General features: G+C 43.2%; 1 protein-coding gene across 2 annotated transcripts in view; it reads right to left on the bottom strand.

Annotated features, from left to right (window-relative positions):
* Positions 1 to 3638, bottom strand: part of CEP112 (centrosomal protein 112) — a 418975-nt gene extending 415337 nt beyond the window's left edge. For both annotated transcript variants that reach the window (XM_082679947.1, XM_082679948.1), the window contains exon 1: positions 3516 to 3638. The gene's annotated coding sequence lies outside the window, so the exon portion shown is untranslated. The remainder of the gene's footprint in view (positions 1 to 3515) is intronic.
* Positions 3639 to 15324: the final 11686 nt, after the last annotated feature.

The raw sequence follows: 15324 nt of genomic DNA, 5'->3' as shown, positions 1-15324 counted from the left end.
CCTAAGCCGTTGCAGCTCCGCTGACTCTCCACGTGGGAAGCTCACCTCTTCCTGGGAGGAAAACGGCATGCTCTTCCCTCCACCGCCCAACTCGCCTCCTCGGGAGCACATCCTCACGTGCTCGCCCCAGCCCCCGCGTCGGAAGCGCTGACCGTCCTCCCTGCCGCCGAGACCTCCATCACCGTCAGGGGCCTCCTCGCTGTTTCACACTGACTCCTTCCCCTCCGCCGTCCCCATTCGCTAAGCCCCGTGAGCCAACACAGCAACAAACGCTCAGAAAGGTCTCAGAACCTGCCTGTGTGCCTATTCTCACCGCCGCTCTCTCAGAGCAAGCCCTCCCCACCGCCGACTCACCCTAACTCTCCCTGCTTCAGTCCTCACTGGCACCAGAGATGTCCCAAGTACAAAGCTCCGCACATCACTTCCTGTCTCCACCGCCCACTGCCACGGGACAGGATCCAAACCCAAAGTTAGGCCGGCCTGCCAGGGCCTTTGCCTTCTGAGCTCCCTACACACGCGCGCACACGCACACACGCGCACAGATGACCATGTCCCACCGGTGAACTCCCTGCCATTCTGCAAACACTCCAAGCCCTTACAGGATCACACAGGCTGTCCCACTGCATGGAGTCATCAAGAAATGCAACTCAAACATCACTTCAGAGTAGAGCTTGCCCCACACATCCCAGACTCATCTCTCCATCTTAGTGTGTACTGCTCACATCTGTGCCACGGCATTCATCACGCTGTTACCTCTTTTTTACACATCTGTGTACTATTTACAGGTCTGCCACCATCTGTGAGCTGCTCCTGAAAGGCAAAGACCGTGACTGACACATCTTAGTAGGTACCTAGCACATTACACGGCACATAATAGAAGCTGAAGAATCAATCGACTGGTAAATAAAAGCTAATAACTAAAGGGATTAATGTCTTACTTTTACATGCCTAATACAGGCAAACCTCAGAAATATTGCAGGTTCAGTTCCAGACCACAGCAATGAAGCAAACATCGCAATAAAGCAAGTCACATGAACACTGTGCTTTCCCAGTGCACATAAAAGGTATGTTTACGCTATACTATAGTCTATTAAGTGTTCAATAGCATTATGGTAAAAAAATGTACATACTTACCTTAATTAAAAATTACTTTATTACTAAAAAAAAAGCTATCCATCATCTGAGCCTTCAGCAATTTGTAACCTTTTCGGGGGTGGAGGGTTTGAAATATTGCGAGAATTACCAAAATGTAACCCAGAGACACAAAATGAGCAAACACTGTTGGAAAATGGCACTGGTACACTTGCTCAAGGCAGGGCTGCCACAAACCTTCAATTTGTAAAAAACGCAAAAGCGTATAAAGCAAAGCGCAATAAAACAAGGTATGCCTGTGTTTTGTTTTGTTTTTTAATTCTGTTCTGAGTACCAAATAGGTCCCCTAGAATAGAAATACTATTGCCCTTAATTCTATTTACCAAAACCGGTCGTTGTACCTTCTGCATTACAGTAGAAGAAACATATTTCAAATTCAAGACTTGGTTAAGATAAATTTTATTTAAGCGCATTTTCTGATTGGTTAGTTGGCTTGGCATTATTTGGTTGCGTGGTTTTGTTTTGCATTCCTACAATAACTAGCTGCATTCATACATAACTCCATCAGTTATGTACCTGGTAACAGAAGGCTATGATACCACTGCTGGATGTTAGATCATAAAGCTGAAAAGCAAGTGGATGAACAAACAAATGGAAACTCATAAACCCAGAATTTTAAGCACAGCTTTGACCTGGAAGTGTATTTCCAGGCTTAAACAGTTCATCCTGCCCACGTACTCTAACATATGCCTGAGAGCACCCGTAGCTAGACAAAAAGATTCCTAATAATCACTAACTCTCAACAAATCTTTGACACACGCAGGCGATGTTAATGTTTAGAGAAACGAAAACTCAGTAAAAAGACCCAAAGTCGTGAAATTAAACATAAAGCTCAAACTAAAATCCTGAAACCGTTAGCTCTCAGATCCATCATATCTGACCTCTTGGCCATTTAAATATGAATCAGCAATATCTCCAACTAGTAAAGAAGTTGGAGAAAAGTAGAAAGACGATCATAATTGCTATAATAACATGCAATACTGGAGTACACATTTTTTTTAAAAGCACTATAAAGAATCAGTGTGATACTTGGTAAAAGCTAAAACTCAGCTTTTCCTATCCCTTATTTATTCTCCAACAAAATGAAAAAAAAATTAAGTTATCGTTCCAAACTTTCAAGGAATTCTTGCTACAGAAATTACATCTTATAAGTAGGTTATATCTACTTAGTCCCAGCTAATCAAAAACTTTTATTACGATTTATTAGAATTGCAGATTTAAATTATTAGATTAAAAAATAAGGAAAGCTGTATCTTTGACTTAGGTTTAAAATACTTAGAGCGTGCCTGCCAGTCACATAAATTAGTGCAAACGCAAAAAAGGAAGGAAACTGGGTGAGTCTTGCTTATAGCTATAGTATAGTTGGCTCATGTCTTTTATTTAACTCACCGGCACTGTCTTTTTTTAAACCTGTGTCTATGTGGACAGCTACAAAACGGGCTAAGACCTTCTCAAGGTGCTTCGCTGTCATAGGGGTCAGCAGAGCATAAGCGGGCCACAAACATTAAAGGTCCTGCGGAAAAGGAGCCACACCGCTCAACAAGGAACACACCTCACATACATCAGGCCCCGAATAAACACACTCCTCAAAGTTGCATGAAGTCAATTTTGTTCAATCAAACCATACTTTAAATAGATGGCGGATCATTACACAAAACTTGAAAACCGTCCTCCGGTACACGAAGCCGGTTTACAGGTGCCTGTTTCACCCGGCTCGCCCTTTTGGGTGTTTAGACAGTTACCGGACACTGACCGCGCCCTGGCATAACCCTGGAGACGGGGGAGCACGCCGAGGCCTGGGGGGGCCAGTGACGGCTGGGGGGCGGCTGGGCCGCACCCTGAGGCCTGCGGGGCGGCTCGTGCCCCCGCACCGGCCTTTTCTACCCCGTGTCCACGCACCTGTAAACAGGAAGGGCGCACGACCCTCAACACACAGGCCGCTCGCATGGACGTCCCTCGTCCCTCGGACACTCGGACCCGGGACACTGGGTCGTGGCCAGCGGGCCGGGCCTCCCGGGGGCCACCCCTCACCCCGAGGGCCCAGGACGCCGTCCGGCTGCGGGGGGAAGTGTTGCCGCCGGCCTGGGACCCGGGCGCGACCCCGTCAGGTGCCCAGACCCGGACATGCTGACCCGCCCCAACTTTCTCAGAACCTCCCCGCCCTGCGCGGCCCGGACTCCAGTCCGCCCGCGAAGCAGCGGCCGCCCGCGCCCAGAAGCCCCCGCGGCGCCCGCCCCACAGGCCTGCAGAGAGGCCCGGGCCCGCCCACGGGGCGACCGCTCCCCGCGCAAAATTCCACCCGAGAACCCGCGTGTGGGGACCCCGGAGGGGAAATCGGAAAAACGAGAATCTGGCGCCCCTACGTGCAAGCTTTCCGAGCGGCCGCCGCCGTCGCCGCCGTCGCCACCGCCGCCACAAAAAGGTTTCAAATCCGTGCGGGCGCAGAGGTCGCAGCCTCGCAGCAGGCCCGGGGGGTGGGAGGAGCCGGCTGGGCGGTGGGACGGGAGGAGGTGCCCAGCTCGCAGGCCCCGCCCCCTTCCCCAAGCCTCCGGCAGCCGCGCGCGGCGCCGTTGCCATGGCGACGCTCCGGGCCTCGGCTGCCCCGCCCAGCAGGCCGGGGACGGGGACTTCCGCACTAGCGTTTCCCCGCCCCCCAGGCCGCGCGGCGCCGTTGCGCTGGCGACGCTACGGGTCTCTGCTGCCCCTGCCTAGCAGGTCGGGAGCAGGCACGTCCGCGCTCGCGTTTCCCCGCCCCCCCTGCGCTGGGCGGCGTTGTCATGGCGACGTCCCGGCCCTCAGCGCAGCTTCCGGCTCGCCTTCCAGCGTGGCGGCCCCTAGACCAATCCCAAGCAGAGACTCCCGGGATGACCAGGCCACGCACTGGACGCTGCTGCCTTCAGGCATCCCGCTCGGACAAGTAGCTCGTGAACACTTTAGGGGCGGTAGAGAAAGAACGGGTAAAGAGCAAAGAACTTACTGCCTGGTATCTCACAACCCAGAGGTGAATACCGTTGAATTGAAGGAGAAAATGAACACTGCTTTTTTTTTTTTTTTGCATTCATAACTATCCAAGATCTGAAAAAACTTACCCCAAATTCCGAAGATGCTGAAATAATATGAAAAGGCTTTGTGTTTACCAATTCTGGATAGAATAACAAGATCAAGAGCAAAATGTATTTTTGCTGCTCCCAGGAAGTCTCATCCACCTCGGGGCGGTCTCCATTGCTATGTTGTGGTTTTCTCTGGTCTTCTGTTACATTTCTGGAAAGGCTCTGAACTATATATATTTTTAAAAATACCGAACAGAAACAAAATTTAAATTGTGAAAACACTCACTTAAATGAAATTCAGTTTACCACTGTTTTTCATGTAATTTCACACAGGATTCCTTCTGCAGTATCTGCAATACACGCAGTGTGATGCCAAATCTAACATAAACACAGCTTGAAGCATCTTTTCAACTTTCCATAAAGAAAATAGAAGATTCATTCATTTGTAACTAGTTACTTTCAAGCTTCCAGAGGGAAGGCATATTCTTTCCAAGGTGCTTTTTCAAACCCTCCCACTGGAACCAACGGTTTTTCATGGTTTCAGTGACAAATTATTAAAGCTAAGGAAAAGAAGAGGTATGAAACACTTTTAGGAATGTTTAGTTTCTCAAAAGCATAGTTGAACATGTTTATAGCTAAAGAATAATGGGTAATTCAGTCATTTGCACAGAGAATCTGGGATGCAATACCCACACTTGCAATTGCAGGAATTTGACTACCCAATGAAGAGGTTCAAAACCATGCTGCTGGAAGAACATGAAATGAATTTGACAATTGATGTCTAAATGAAGACTAGCAGAAAAGTAGAAGAAGAAAAAAGGGGATTGAGGGGGGAAATGCAACAAAGTCAAGTTCATCTAAGAAAAAATCGCAGCAGAAAAAAAAAATACATGACTTAAAAGGTTAAAAAAATTAAGGTAAGTTTCTTAAAATAATTTCTATATTTAGGTGAAAGTAAGAAGAGAAAATCTCCTTTTACATTTTCAAGAACTAGGAGATTGTCACTATGTGTGTATATATATATATATATATATATATACACACACACATATATATATTTAAAAAATTAAGATATGTACATAGGATTTTTATAGTTATTTATGTAATACATATGTAGCTGGGATGCCAACTGGAACCTGAGCTGTGTTGACCTTTGGATTCAAGCTTTTGTGTCACGATGTCCATTGGAAATCTCCTTCCATGACAACCAAGGAAACTTCTAGAAAGTAACTCACCCTAGGTGACAGTGAGCAGATATGGTTCAGTAACAGTACACAAACATTGAATGGACAGGTGGTTCCACGTAAAGTACTAGCCATGGGTTGACTTCCAGCTCTCCTCCTTTGCTTGTAACAGAGTGATTCCCAATCTTTTAAGGTGAAGATTTTCCTTTGAGAATCTTAAAAAGCTATACCTCTCCTGCCCCCTGTACTTCACCACCCCTAAATGCCCACATGCCCAAAAATATGAGTACAAATCAAAGGGTTCCCCAAATTCCTCAAGTCCATCCATGGAACCTCGGTTAAGGACTTCTGCCCTATGGATTTTATATCAACTTAAACATTGAGAACAGAAGCTATAGCGGCATTCTTGTCCATAATTTCTGAAGCTATTATGGACAAACGCAGTACAGACATCGCTGCCCTCAACACTTGGTTCCAGCAACCTCAGGGCAGGCATTAGTGAAAAGCAGCAGCAGCAGGGATGCCTTCAGCGAGCATCAGAGGCAAGAAATGAGAAGAATATCCTCACAGCTACACACACTCGGAGAAAAACAGATGATGCCCACCATATGGTGGCTTAGGAAGATGCAGAGCACGCATGAGCCCCACCCTGGGAATACTTGGGAAGAAATATCTGGAATCGGAGTCCCTTCAGGGACCCCAAGGGTGAAGACAGATAAATACTCTGTTGTAAATGTTCCAGTGCTTGCGTGGCCTGAAAAATACTGTTTCACACGAAGGTTTTATGGCCACAAACCTATGGCAACCAATTAATATGACTTCTATGTCTAGTTATTTCATAAAGGATAATAATTTGTCACCTCAATATATATTTATTGAATGTCTAGTATGTGTAGATTGTTTTAACGGAATGTTTCTTCTACCACGAATGTTCTGACAGCTCACCCTAAACGTCACTTTCTCAGAGAGGCCATCAGTGCTTCTCAAACTACCCCTTATTCTCTTTCAAAGCCCCCTGCTCTTTATCTTCACTGCCTTTATCGAAATTTGTAGTCAAATATTAACTGATATTAAAGATATTTTTAAAATGTCTATAGGCGGGACTTCCCTGGTGGTCCAGTGGTAAAGAATCCGCCTTACAATGCAGGGGACATGGGTTCGATCCCTGGTCGGGGAACCAAGATCCCATATGCACAGGGCAACTAAGCCTGCGTGCCACAACTACTGAACTCGTGCACCTCAACTAGAGCCCCCGTGCCGCAAACTACAGGGCCCATGCGCTCTGGAGGCCACACGCCACAGCTAGAGAGAGAAAACCTGCCACCACAACTAGAGAGAAGCCCGCGCGCTGCAACGAAAGATCCCACATGCCTCAGCACAGATCCCGCGTGCCGCAACTAGGACCCAACGCAGCCGAAAATAAAAGTAAATAAATAATAAATCTAAAAATTTTTTTTTAAATAATATGTCGGGCTTCCCTGGTGGCGCAGTGGTTGAGAGTCCGCCTGCCGATACAGGGAACACGGGTTCGTGCCCCGATCCGGGAAGATCCCACGTGCTGCGGAGCGGCTGGGCCCGTGAGCCACGGCCGCTGAACCTGCGCGTCCAGAGCCTGTGCTCCGCAACGGGAGAGGCCACAACAGTGAGAGGCCCGCGTACCACAAAAAAAATAAATAAATAATAAAAATAATATGTCTATAGTTTCCATCAGGACAAGGACCATATCTGCTGGGTTTTACCACGGCAGACCCAGAGTTCCTAGCACGGAGAGGCAATCCATACATGTTTATTGAACCAAAGAATTAACGCAGATGGGTCTTTCGTGCTTCTCTCTGTACCTGGAGTGGAATATGACCGCCCCATAGCTCCCTGCTGTGGGAGAGGCCAAATTTCTTTCTAAGAGAGTGAGTCTGACTGTCTAATGTGAATCAGGAGAGCACACTTAGTCGAATCAGGTAATGTCAGGACTGGGCATCCCATCATATAAACATGACTTTGTCAGCTCACTCTTGTGCTTAGGGGACAGTAGCTGGGGTTCTTTTCTCAGAGAAGGGGATGGATGAGTTACCTCAAATGGTTCCAAGTATAACAGAGCTTCAAGAGTTGGGAGGTCAGAGATGAGTTTCTTCCCTCCAAAAGTTTACAGTATTGTAGGAGGTAGTAACACAAATACCGAATAACCATATTAGAGTCAGATTATGCCACCTGGTTTAAAATAATATGTTATGGGAATAGAGGAGAGATTAAGAAAACACATCACTGTGATTATAAAGTTACCATATGAAAATATATACTGAACCTTGTTTTATCTTTGGCTTTAAAAAGGTATTGAAATTGAAGCATTATTTCCATTGGAAATGTTATTTCCTATCAGCCACAAGTGACTTAAATGAAAATAGAAGGATTGTTCCAAAAACAAATTAATGGTTTACCTCAATATTTAAAAATCAAATGGTAACATAGTTGATAATGATAGGATAAACATGACCCCAAAAATAGTTTTTCTTTCCCAGGTGGGAAGTTAATCATGCTATACTTCTCAAGTTGAAAGGGATCTATTTATTTTCAAAATATAAACTTAAAATTAAGAATTAGTCTGGATAATACTGAGCAATGTGAAGTCAATGATTCTCTACATAAAACTTGGGACAATGTGACTTTTACTAATTAGAAAGATAATTTTTCATAGATATTTTGAGCTAGGCCTGCATTTTGTTATAAGTATTAAATCTGATTATCCATATATTTCAAAATCCCGTTCTATAAAATTATAGTAACTATAGCAGAGACTAGAGGTTACCTCCATTTTGTTTAAGCTACTGTTTTCTGAATTTTCTGTTTATATAAAGTCAAATTTAGACCTGATACAGTAATTTACTTCTCTCAACTTTAAATTATATGCATATAAAACATATGTTTCCTGGGCTTCCCTGGTGGCGCAGTGGTTGAGAGTCCGCCTGCCAATGCAGGGGACACGGGTTCGTGCCCCGGTCCGGGAAGATCCCACATGCCGCGGAACGGCTGGGCCCGTGAGCCATGGCCGCTGAGACTGTGCGTCCGGAGCCTGTGCTCCGCAACGGGAGAGGCCACAAAAGTGAGAGGCCCGCGTACCGCAAAAAAAAACAACAACAACAAAAAAAACATATGTTTCCTAAAGGCATTCTTTCATACCTTAATTTCCCTGAAGATCCAAATGTATAAGTCTATAGTAATAAATATATTACTAATAATACTCACAGAAAATGAGTTACAAAACAGCTTACAAGCCATTCTACCAATTTACATACTTACCGTATACACACACAAAGGAAAACAACGTGTAAGGATGTGAATCAAAGGCGGACAGTGAATCTCTAGGTAATGAAACTAAAGATGATGTAAGTCATTCAATTTTACTTCCTAGATACCCTCAAATCTCTCCAAAAAATAGCTCTATTTTAGAAAACGTTGACTTAGACATAAAATTATGAAATTCACCGTATTCTTCTCCTCAGACATAAAGTTATGAAATTCACTGTATTCTTCCCCACTCAAACATTTTGGGTGTTTTTTTTCCCATAAATTTATTTATTTATTTTTGGCTAAGTTGGACTTTGTTGCTGCGCACGGGCTTTCTCTAGTTGCAGCGAGTGGGGGCTACTCTTTGTTGCGGTGCGTGGGCTTCTCACTGCAGTGGCTTGTCTTGTTATGGACCACGGGTTCTAGGCGCACGGGCTCAGTAGTTGTGACTCGCGGGCTCTAGAGCGCAGGCTCAGTAGCTGTGGCGCACGGGCTTAGTTGCTCCGCGGCATGTGGGATCTTCCCGGACCAGGGCTTGAACCCGTGTTCCGTGCATTGGCAGGCGGATTCTTAACCACTGCACCACCAGGGAAGCCCTCTCAAGCATTTCGGAATCGAGGTTTCAATAGCTTCAGTGTGAAGTCAGTTATCCAGTAGTTTGAAGGATTGTGAATAATAAACACATTGCAAAGCAAGTACAAGACACAAAAACAAATGTTAGTGACTTTGGATCACTGAGGTGGATTATCAGGCAATTATTTCCACTTACTATCAAGAATAATCAAGAGTTAACTGTAAAGAGAAACAAAATTTTTCTTCCTAAGCTGAGATTTTTGAATTGCGTATTTTTTTCAGGTTATAAAAGTTTTGATGATATTATACGGAATTTGGAAAACACTGAAAGGTTTAAAGAAGAAATAAAAATTAATTCTACCATTAAGGAATAGCCACTATTAACAATTATAAATACATTCTCAAATCTTATACATATATATATGATTGTTTTAGTGTCTATTTTTGCATCATTTGGATATAACATAATTTGCTTAATTATTTTCCTGTGATTGGATATATGTTATTAGCAATTTTTGGCTCTTATATAATACTGCAATAATTATCTTCTAATATATACATCTCAGTTGAAGTTTCAACTATCTCCATAAAAGATATTCCTGCAGGCATGAATGAAATTAAAGCTTTTGATCATTACTGCCAAATTGCTTCCTGGAAGTGTTTTGCAAATTTGCAATTCCACTCAAACAGTCCCTGAGAGCGGCTGTCTCACATCAACAATTTTTCTAATCTGTGCTAATTATATATATAAAAATAGTATCTCTTTTTAATTTGTGTTTTCCGCTATTAGAAAAGCTGAAATATTTGAACATCCCTATTAGTCCTTTTTTCAAATTCTTCCACAGAGTGTCCTCTAGTCCTTTGCCCATTTTGGGGGGAAATTTCACATGTTATACGTGTCTTCCATATTTTAATCTATTGTTTCAAAATCAGCAAATGGTTCTGTACACAGTACTGATGCCTAAGCTGATATTCTGAATAACCAAATTTCAGTCAGTGATTCACCATTTTGCATTATTAAGATTCTCTGTATCATTACATTGAAATACATGAATGACTCAGTCATCTAAATGGAAAGCAATTTATAAATACAAAGAATGAGTATTATTATTATTATGTGAAGACATTAGAGATAAATAAAATAATCCTGTAGCCAGAGAAGTCCTTAAATTGGGTAGGAAATAATTCAGAACTTTCTATTTCTAGGTCACAGAAGAATAAATTATACCACAGATAGATGTAGTTTAAGGAGTGTAGAAACCAAGAATTATGGGGCATGTTTTCTTTTCATCACCACTAGAAGACAGTTACAACCTGTAACACAATGATTCTGGATTCCTTTCTTTTGCCAGAACTAAGCTGAGGCAATTGATCTGTGCCAGAGGCTATTAACAGAGATAAACTCGGCTATTCGTCCCCCCTCCCTTTCAATAACACAAACAGTCCCCCACCTACAATGGTTCAACTTAAGATTTTTCAGTTTATATGATGGTGCGAAAGCAATATACATTTAGTAGAAACCGAACTTTGAATGTTGCATTTTGCTTTTGTCCCAGGTAATGATCTGAAGTCAGACGCTCTCTGGTGATGCTGGGCAGTGCGGCAGCCACGGCTCCCAGTCAGCCACGCGATCAGGAGGATAAATAACCCCTCCACTCCAACCATTCTGTACCCAAACCATTCTGTTTTTCACTTTCAGTACAGTACTCAATAACTTACATGAGATATTTGACACTATTATAAAACAGGCTTTGTGTTAGATGATTTTGGCCAACTGTAGGCTAATGTAAGTGTTCTGAGCACGTTTAATGTAGGCTAGGCTAAGCTATGATGAGCAGTCGGTTGGGTGTATTAAATGCATTTTCAACTTACAATGTGTTTATCAGGAGGTAACCCCATTGGACGTCGAGGAAGATTTGCAGACATATTGCTCTCACCAACGTTCATGCAAACAGCAACCACCTACTAGGCCACTTCCTAGCCTCACCTCTACAAAAATCTCCTCACCACCCTGTTTCAGCACCCCTCCCTAGGCTGGAAAATGCCAGCTCTAGAATTCGGTTATTTCCAGGAAGCCACCGGGAAATGCATTGCTTCCCTAGCAGTGTAAAAAAAGGGAGGAAAACACAGTCCTGAAGTTTGGCTCTGTAGCGCCGTCACTTGTGTAAACCAACTGACATAACCTCCGAGAGCTTCCGTGTCTTTACCATCCTTATGGGATGATTGGGAAGATGGAGTTCACACAGGTGAGCTAGATGGGAAGGGAAGTGCTTCCCGGCGCCTGACGCGGGAAACGTCAATCTTCTCCTTCCAAACTGTCTGTCATGAACTTTCAGAAGTGGCAGATGCCACTGGGAAGCAGCATTAGCACACAAAGAACTAAGTATGCTGCACGCTCACACACACTCATGTAAACACATTCTCACATGCACATACGGGCACAAAGAGCACACACTCGTACACACACTTGTGTACACACGTACATCACACATTCGCGCACACGTGCACACATACTCGTGCTCACATTTACAAAACACACACTCAAACAGCATACACATTCACGTACACATGTGCACACCAACCACACACACTCTCAAATGTGCAGACATATACTCACACCCATATGCACAAACCCCAAGCTCTCCTTCCTTCCTTCCTTCTTTCTTTCTTTCTTTCTTTCTTTCTTTCTTTCTTTCTTTCTTTCTTTCTTTCTTTCTTTCTTTCTTTCTTTCTTTTCTTTCTTTCTTTCTTTCTCTTTCTTTTAAATCTATTTCAGTGTTAAGGTGGGGAATGACCCTCGGGCTAGTAGATGGGAAATTTTACTGATAAATACTTATCATTGAGTTTGGGGACTCAGAAATCAGATCCTATATATTGAAAGATTGGTCAATGTCTTAGAAATGAGAAAGTTCATTTTCTATAACTTCTTGAAGAAACATGTTAGAGCACGAAATAAAAGTGACGACCTGGATCCCTTTGTGTTTAGAAGCCCATCTGCCATAATAGCTTACAGGGTTCCATGGGTCTGCAGTTGCGGGTTAAGCAACATTACATAGCATGGGAAGACCACCTTCAACCTTGTTAAAATGTAGGATGATAACCATCGATTTGTGATTATAATTTCACTCTTTCTGCACCAGGTTGCCTGTGGGGGAGAAGAAGAATTCTTTCTGGTACCTCAGCCAGCAGGGAAGGTCACTGCACTCTGGCTGGGGAGGGTACAGCTGAATTTTGGTAACAGGCAACCTGGTGATCTAAGCATTTAAGAAGAAAAACATTTCAAATAGAGAGGCTACTTATGGGACTAAATGGACCATATAATCACTAAATAGAGGGGCTGCAACTGGGCAGTTTCTTCTGATGGGCTCCTCTAATCCAAATTGCCTCTTCAGAATGAAAAATAGCAGATTTTTCTTTCTGTGAAAATATCATTAGAGGAATCAGTACTGTGGCCTAAGTTCTAAAGTTTACTCTGATTAATTTTCAAGGACCCAAGCCTATCCAGTGGCCTGAAATGCCTTCAAAGAAAAAAATGATGCAAGAAGCCATCCTCAACAAACTTGCCATATTCCGGGAGTTTTTTATGGAATAGTCTATTAAAAGTTCCATCTGGAGATTCCTTATAAAAAGTTCCAGCAAAAGAGATTTGAATACAGCAGCAACTAACACAACAATGTAAAGCAGTTATACTCCAATGAAGATGTTAAAAAAAAAAGACAAGGAATTTAAAAAAAACACAAAAAACAGATTTGAAAGAACATATATGGTCAGATAAATATTCAGGAGTGAAATTTCTGGGTCATTTGGTAGTTCCATTTTTAGTATTTTTTTTTTTTTTTTTTTTTTGGCCACATCACACGGCACGTGGGATCTTAATTCCCCAACCAAGGATCGAACCCATGCCCCCTGCACTAGAAGTGCAGAGTCTTAACCGCTGGACCGCCACGGAAGTCCCTATTTTTAGTTTTTTGAGAAACCTCCATGCCATTTTCCACAGTGGCTGCCCCAATTTACATTCCCACCAACAAGGTAGGAGAGTTCCCTTTTCTCCCCATCCCCGCCAACATTTGTTATTTGTGGTCTTTTTGATGATGGCCATTCTGATGGGTGTGAGGTGATATCTCATTGTGGTTTTAATTTGCATTTCTCTGATAATTAATGACGTTGAGCATCTTTTCATGTGCCTGTTGGCCTTTGGAATAATGTCTATTCAGGTCTTCTGTGCATTTTTTAATCAGATTGTTTTTTTGATGTTGAGTTGTATGAACTGTTCATATATTTTGGCTATTAAACCTTTATCAGTCATATAATTTGCAAATATTTTCTCCTATTCAGTAGGTCTTCTTTTTGATTTGTTGATGGTTTCCTTTGCTGTGCAAAAACGTTTAAGTTTAATTACTTCCCATTTGTTTATTTTTTTGTTTTATTTATTTATTTATTTATTTATTTTTTTTTTGCGGTACGCGGGCCTCTCACTGTTGTGGCCTTTCCCGTTGCGGAGCACAGGCTCTGGACGCGCAGGCTCAGCAGCCATGGCTCACGGGCCCAGCCGCTCCGCGGCACGCGGGATCCTGCCGGACCGGGGCACGAACCTGCGTCCCCTGCATCGGCAGGCAGACTCTCAACCACTTGCGCCACCAGGGAAGGGAAGCCCCCATTTGTTTATTTTTATTTCCTTTGCTTTAGAAGAAAGATTCAAAAAAATATTGCTATGATTTATGTCAAAGAGTGTTCTACCAATGTTTTCTTCATTAATTGGAAAAGATACACACAACCCAGTGTTCATAGCAGCACTAACAATAGCCAAGACATGGAAGCAACCTAAGTGTCCATCAACAGATGAATGGACAAAGACGATGTAGGGCTTCCCTGGTGGCTCAGTGGTTGACAGTCCGCCTGGCGATGCAGAGGACGCGGGTTCGTGCCCCGGTCCGGGAAGATCCCACATGCCGCGGAGCGGCTGGGCCCGTGAGCCGTGGCCGCTGAGCCTGCGCGTCCGGAGCCTGTGCTCCGCAACGGGAGAGGCCACAACAGTGAGAGGCCCGCGTACCGCAAAAAAAAAAAAAAAAAAGAATATGTAGTGTGTGTGTGTATATATATATATGTATATGTATATATATATACACACACACACACAATTGTATACAATAATCAGCCATAAAAAAGAATAAAATTTTGCAATTCGCAACAACATGGATAGACCTGGAGAGCATTATGCTGAGTATGATATCCCTTATATGTGGAATCTAAACAATGAAACGAATGAATATAACAAAGCAGAAACAGACTTAACAGATATAGAGAACAAAGTAATGAATGCCAGTGGGGAGAGGGAAGGAGAGAAGGGCAAGATAGGGGTAGGGAATTAGAGATACAGGCTACTATGTATAAAATAAATGAGCCACAGGGACATATTGTACAGCACAGGGAATACAGCCAATATTTTACAATATCTTTTTAAATGGAGTATAGTCTATAGAAATATTGAATCACTATATTGTACACCTGAGAGTAATACAATACTGTAAGTCAACTATACTTCAATTAAAAAAAAAAAGCTTCGTTTACAGTTTTAAAAGTCTATATATTTAACATTTTTGAAACAATAAATTTAATTAGGAAAATATCTGCAACAAAAGGGAGGATAATAGAACAACATATTCTCTCCTTTTCTGGAGCAAACCCAGCGATCCAGTCTGGGGCAGGGGAAAGGCTCTAAAATTTTTACTGCTTTCTTTCCATTCCTACAGCTGTGAGGTAAGATGGGGGGAGGTCCAGTTTTAAGTGAATAGGTGACAAGTTAAAGAAAACAGTGGTTCTAAAACTTAGTGCTAAAACAGGAAATCCAGGGTGGATGGGTTTTTGTTCAGCAAAATGCCTAAATAGGGCCTTTTGGTTTAGAAAGGGGAGTAACCGCCCACTCTCAAAGCTGACCCTCAATACACGTCATGGAGAAAGATAAGGGGGGGGGAAGCAGAAGGCGGAGAAGAAGAAGAAGGGGAAGGAGGGGGCAGGGAGGGAGGGGGGAAGCAAGAGAGGTTGAGAGAGAGGAAGAGGGAAGAATATCGAAGGAAAGGATTGAAAAA

This window comes from Grampus griseus (assembly GCF_964374135.1).
Source record: "Grampus griseus genome assembly, chromosome: 20".
In the NCBI taxonomy this organism is placed as follows: domain Eukaryota; kingdom Metazoa; phylum Chordata; class Mammalia; order Artiodactyla; family Delphinidae; genus Grampus; species Grampus griseus.
Note: the sequence above shows the minus strand (reverse complement) of the source record. Positions and strands in the feature narration are given on the sequence as shown.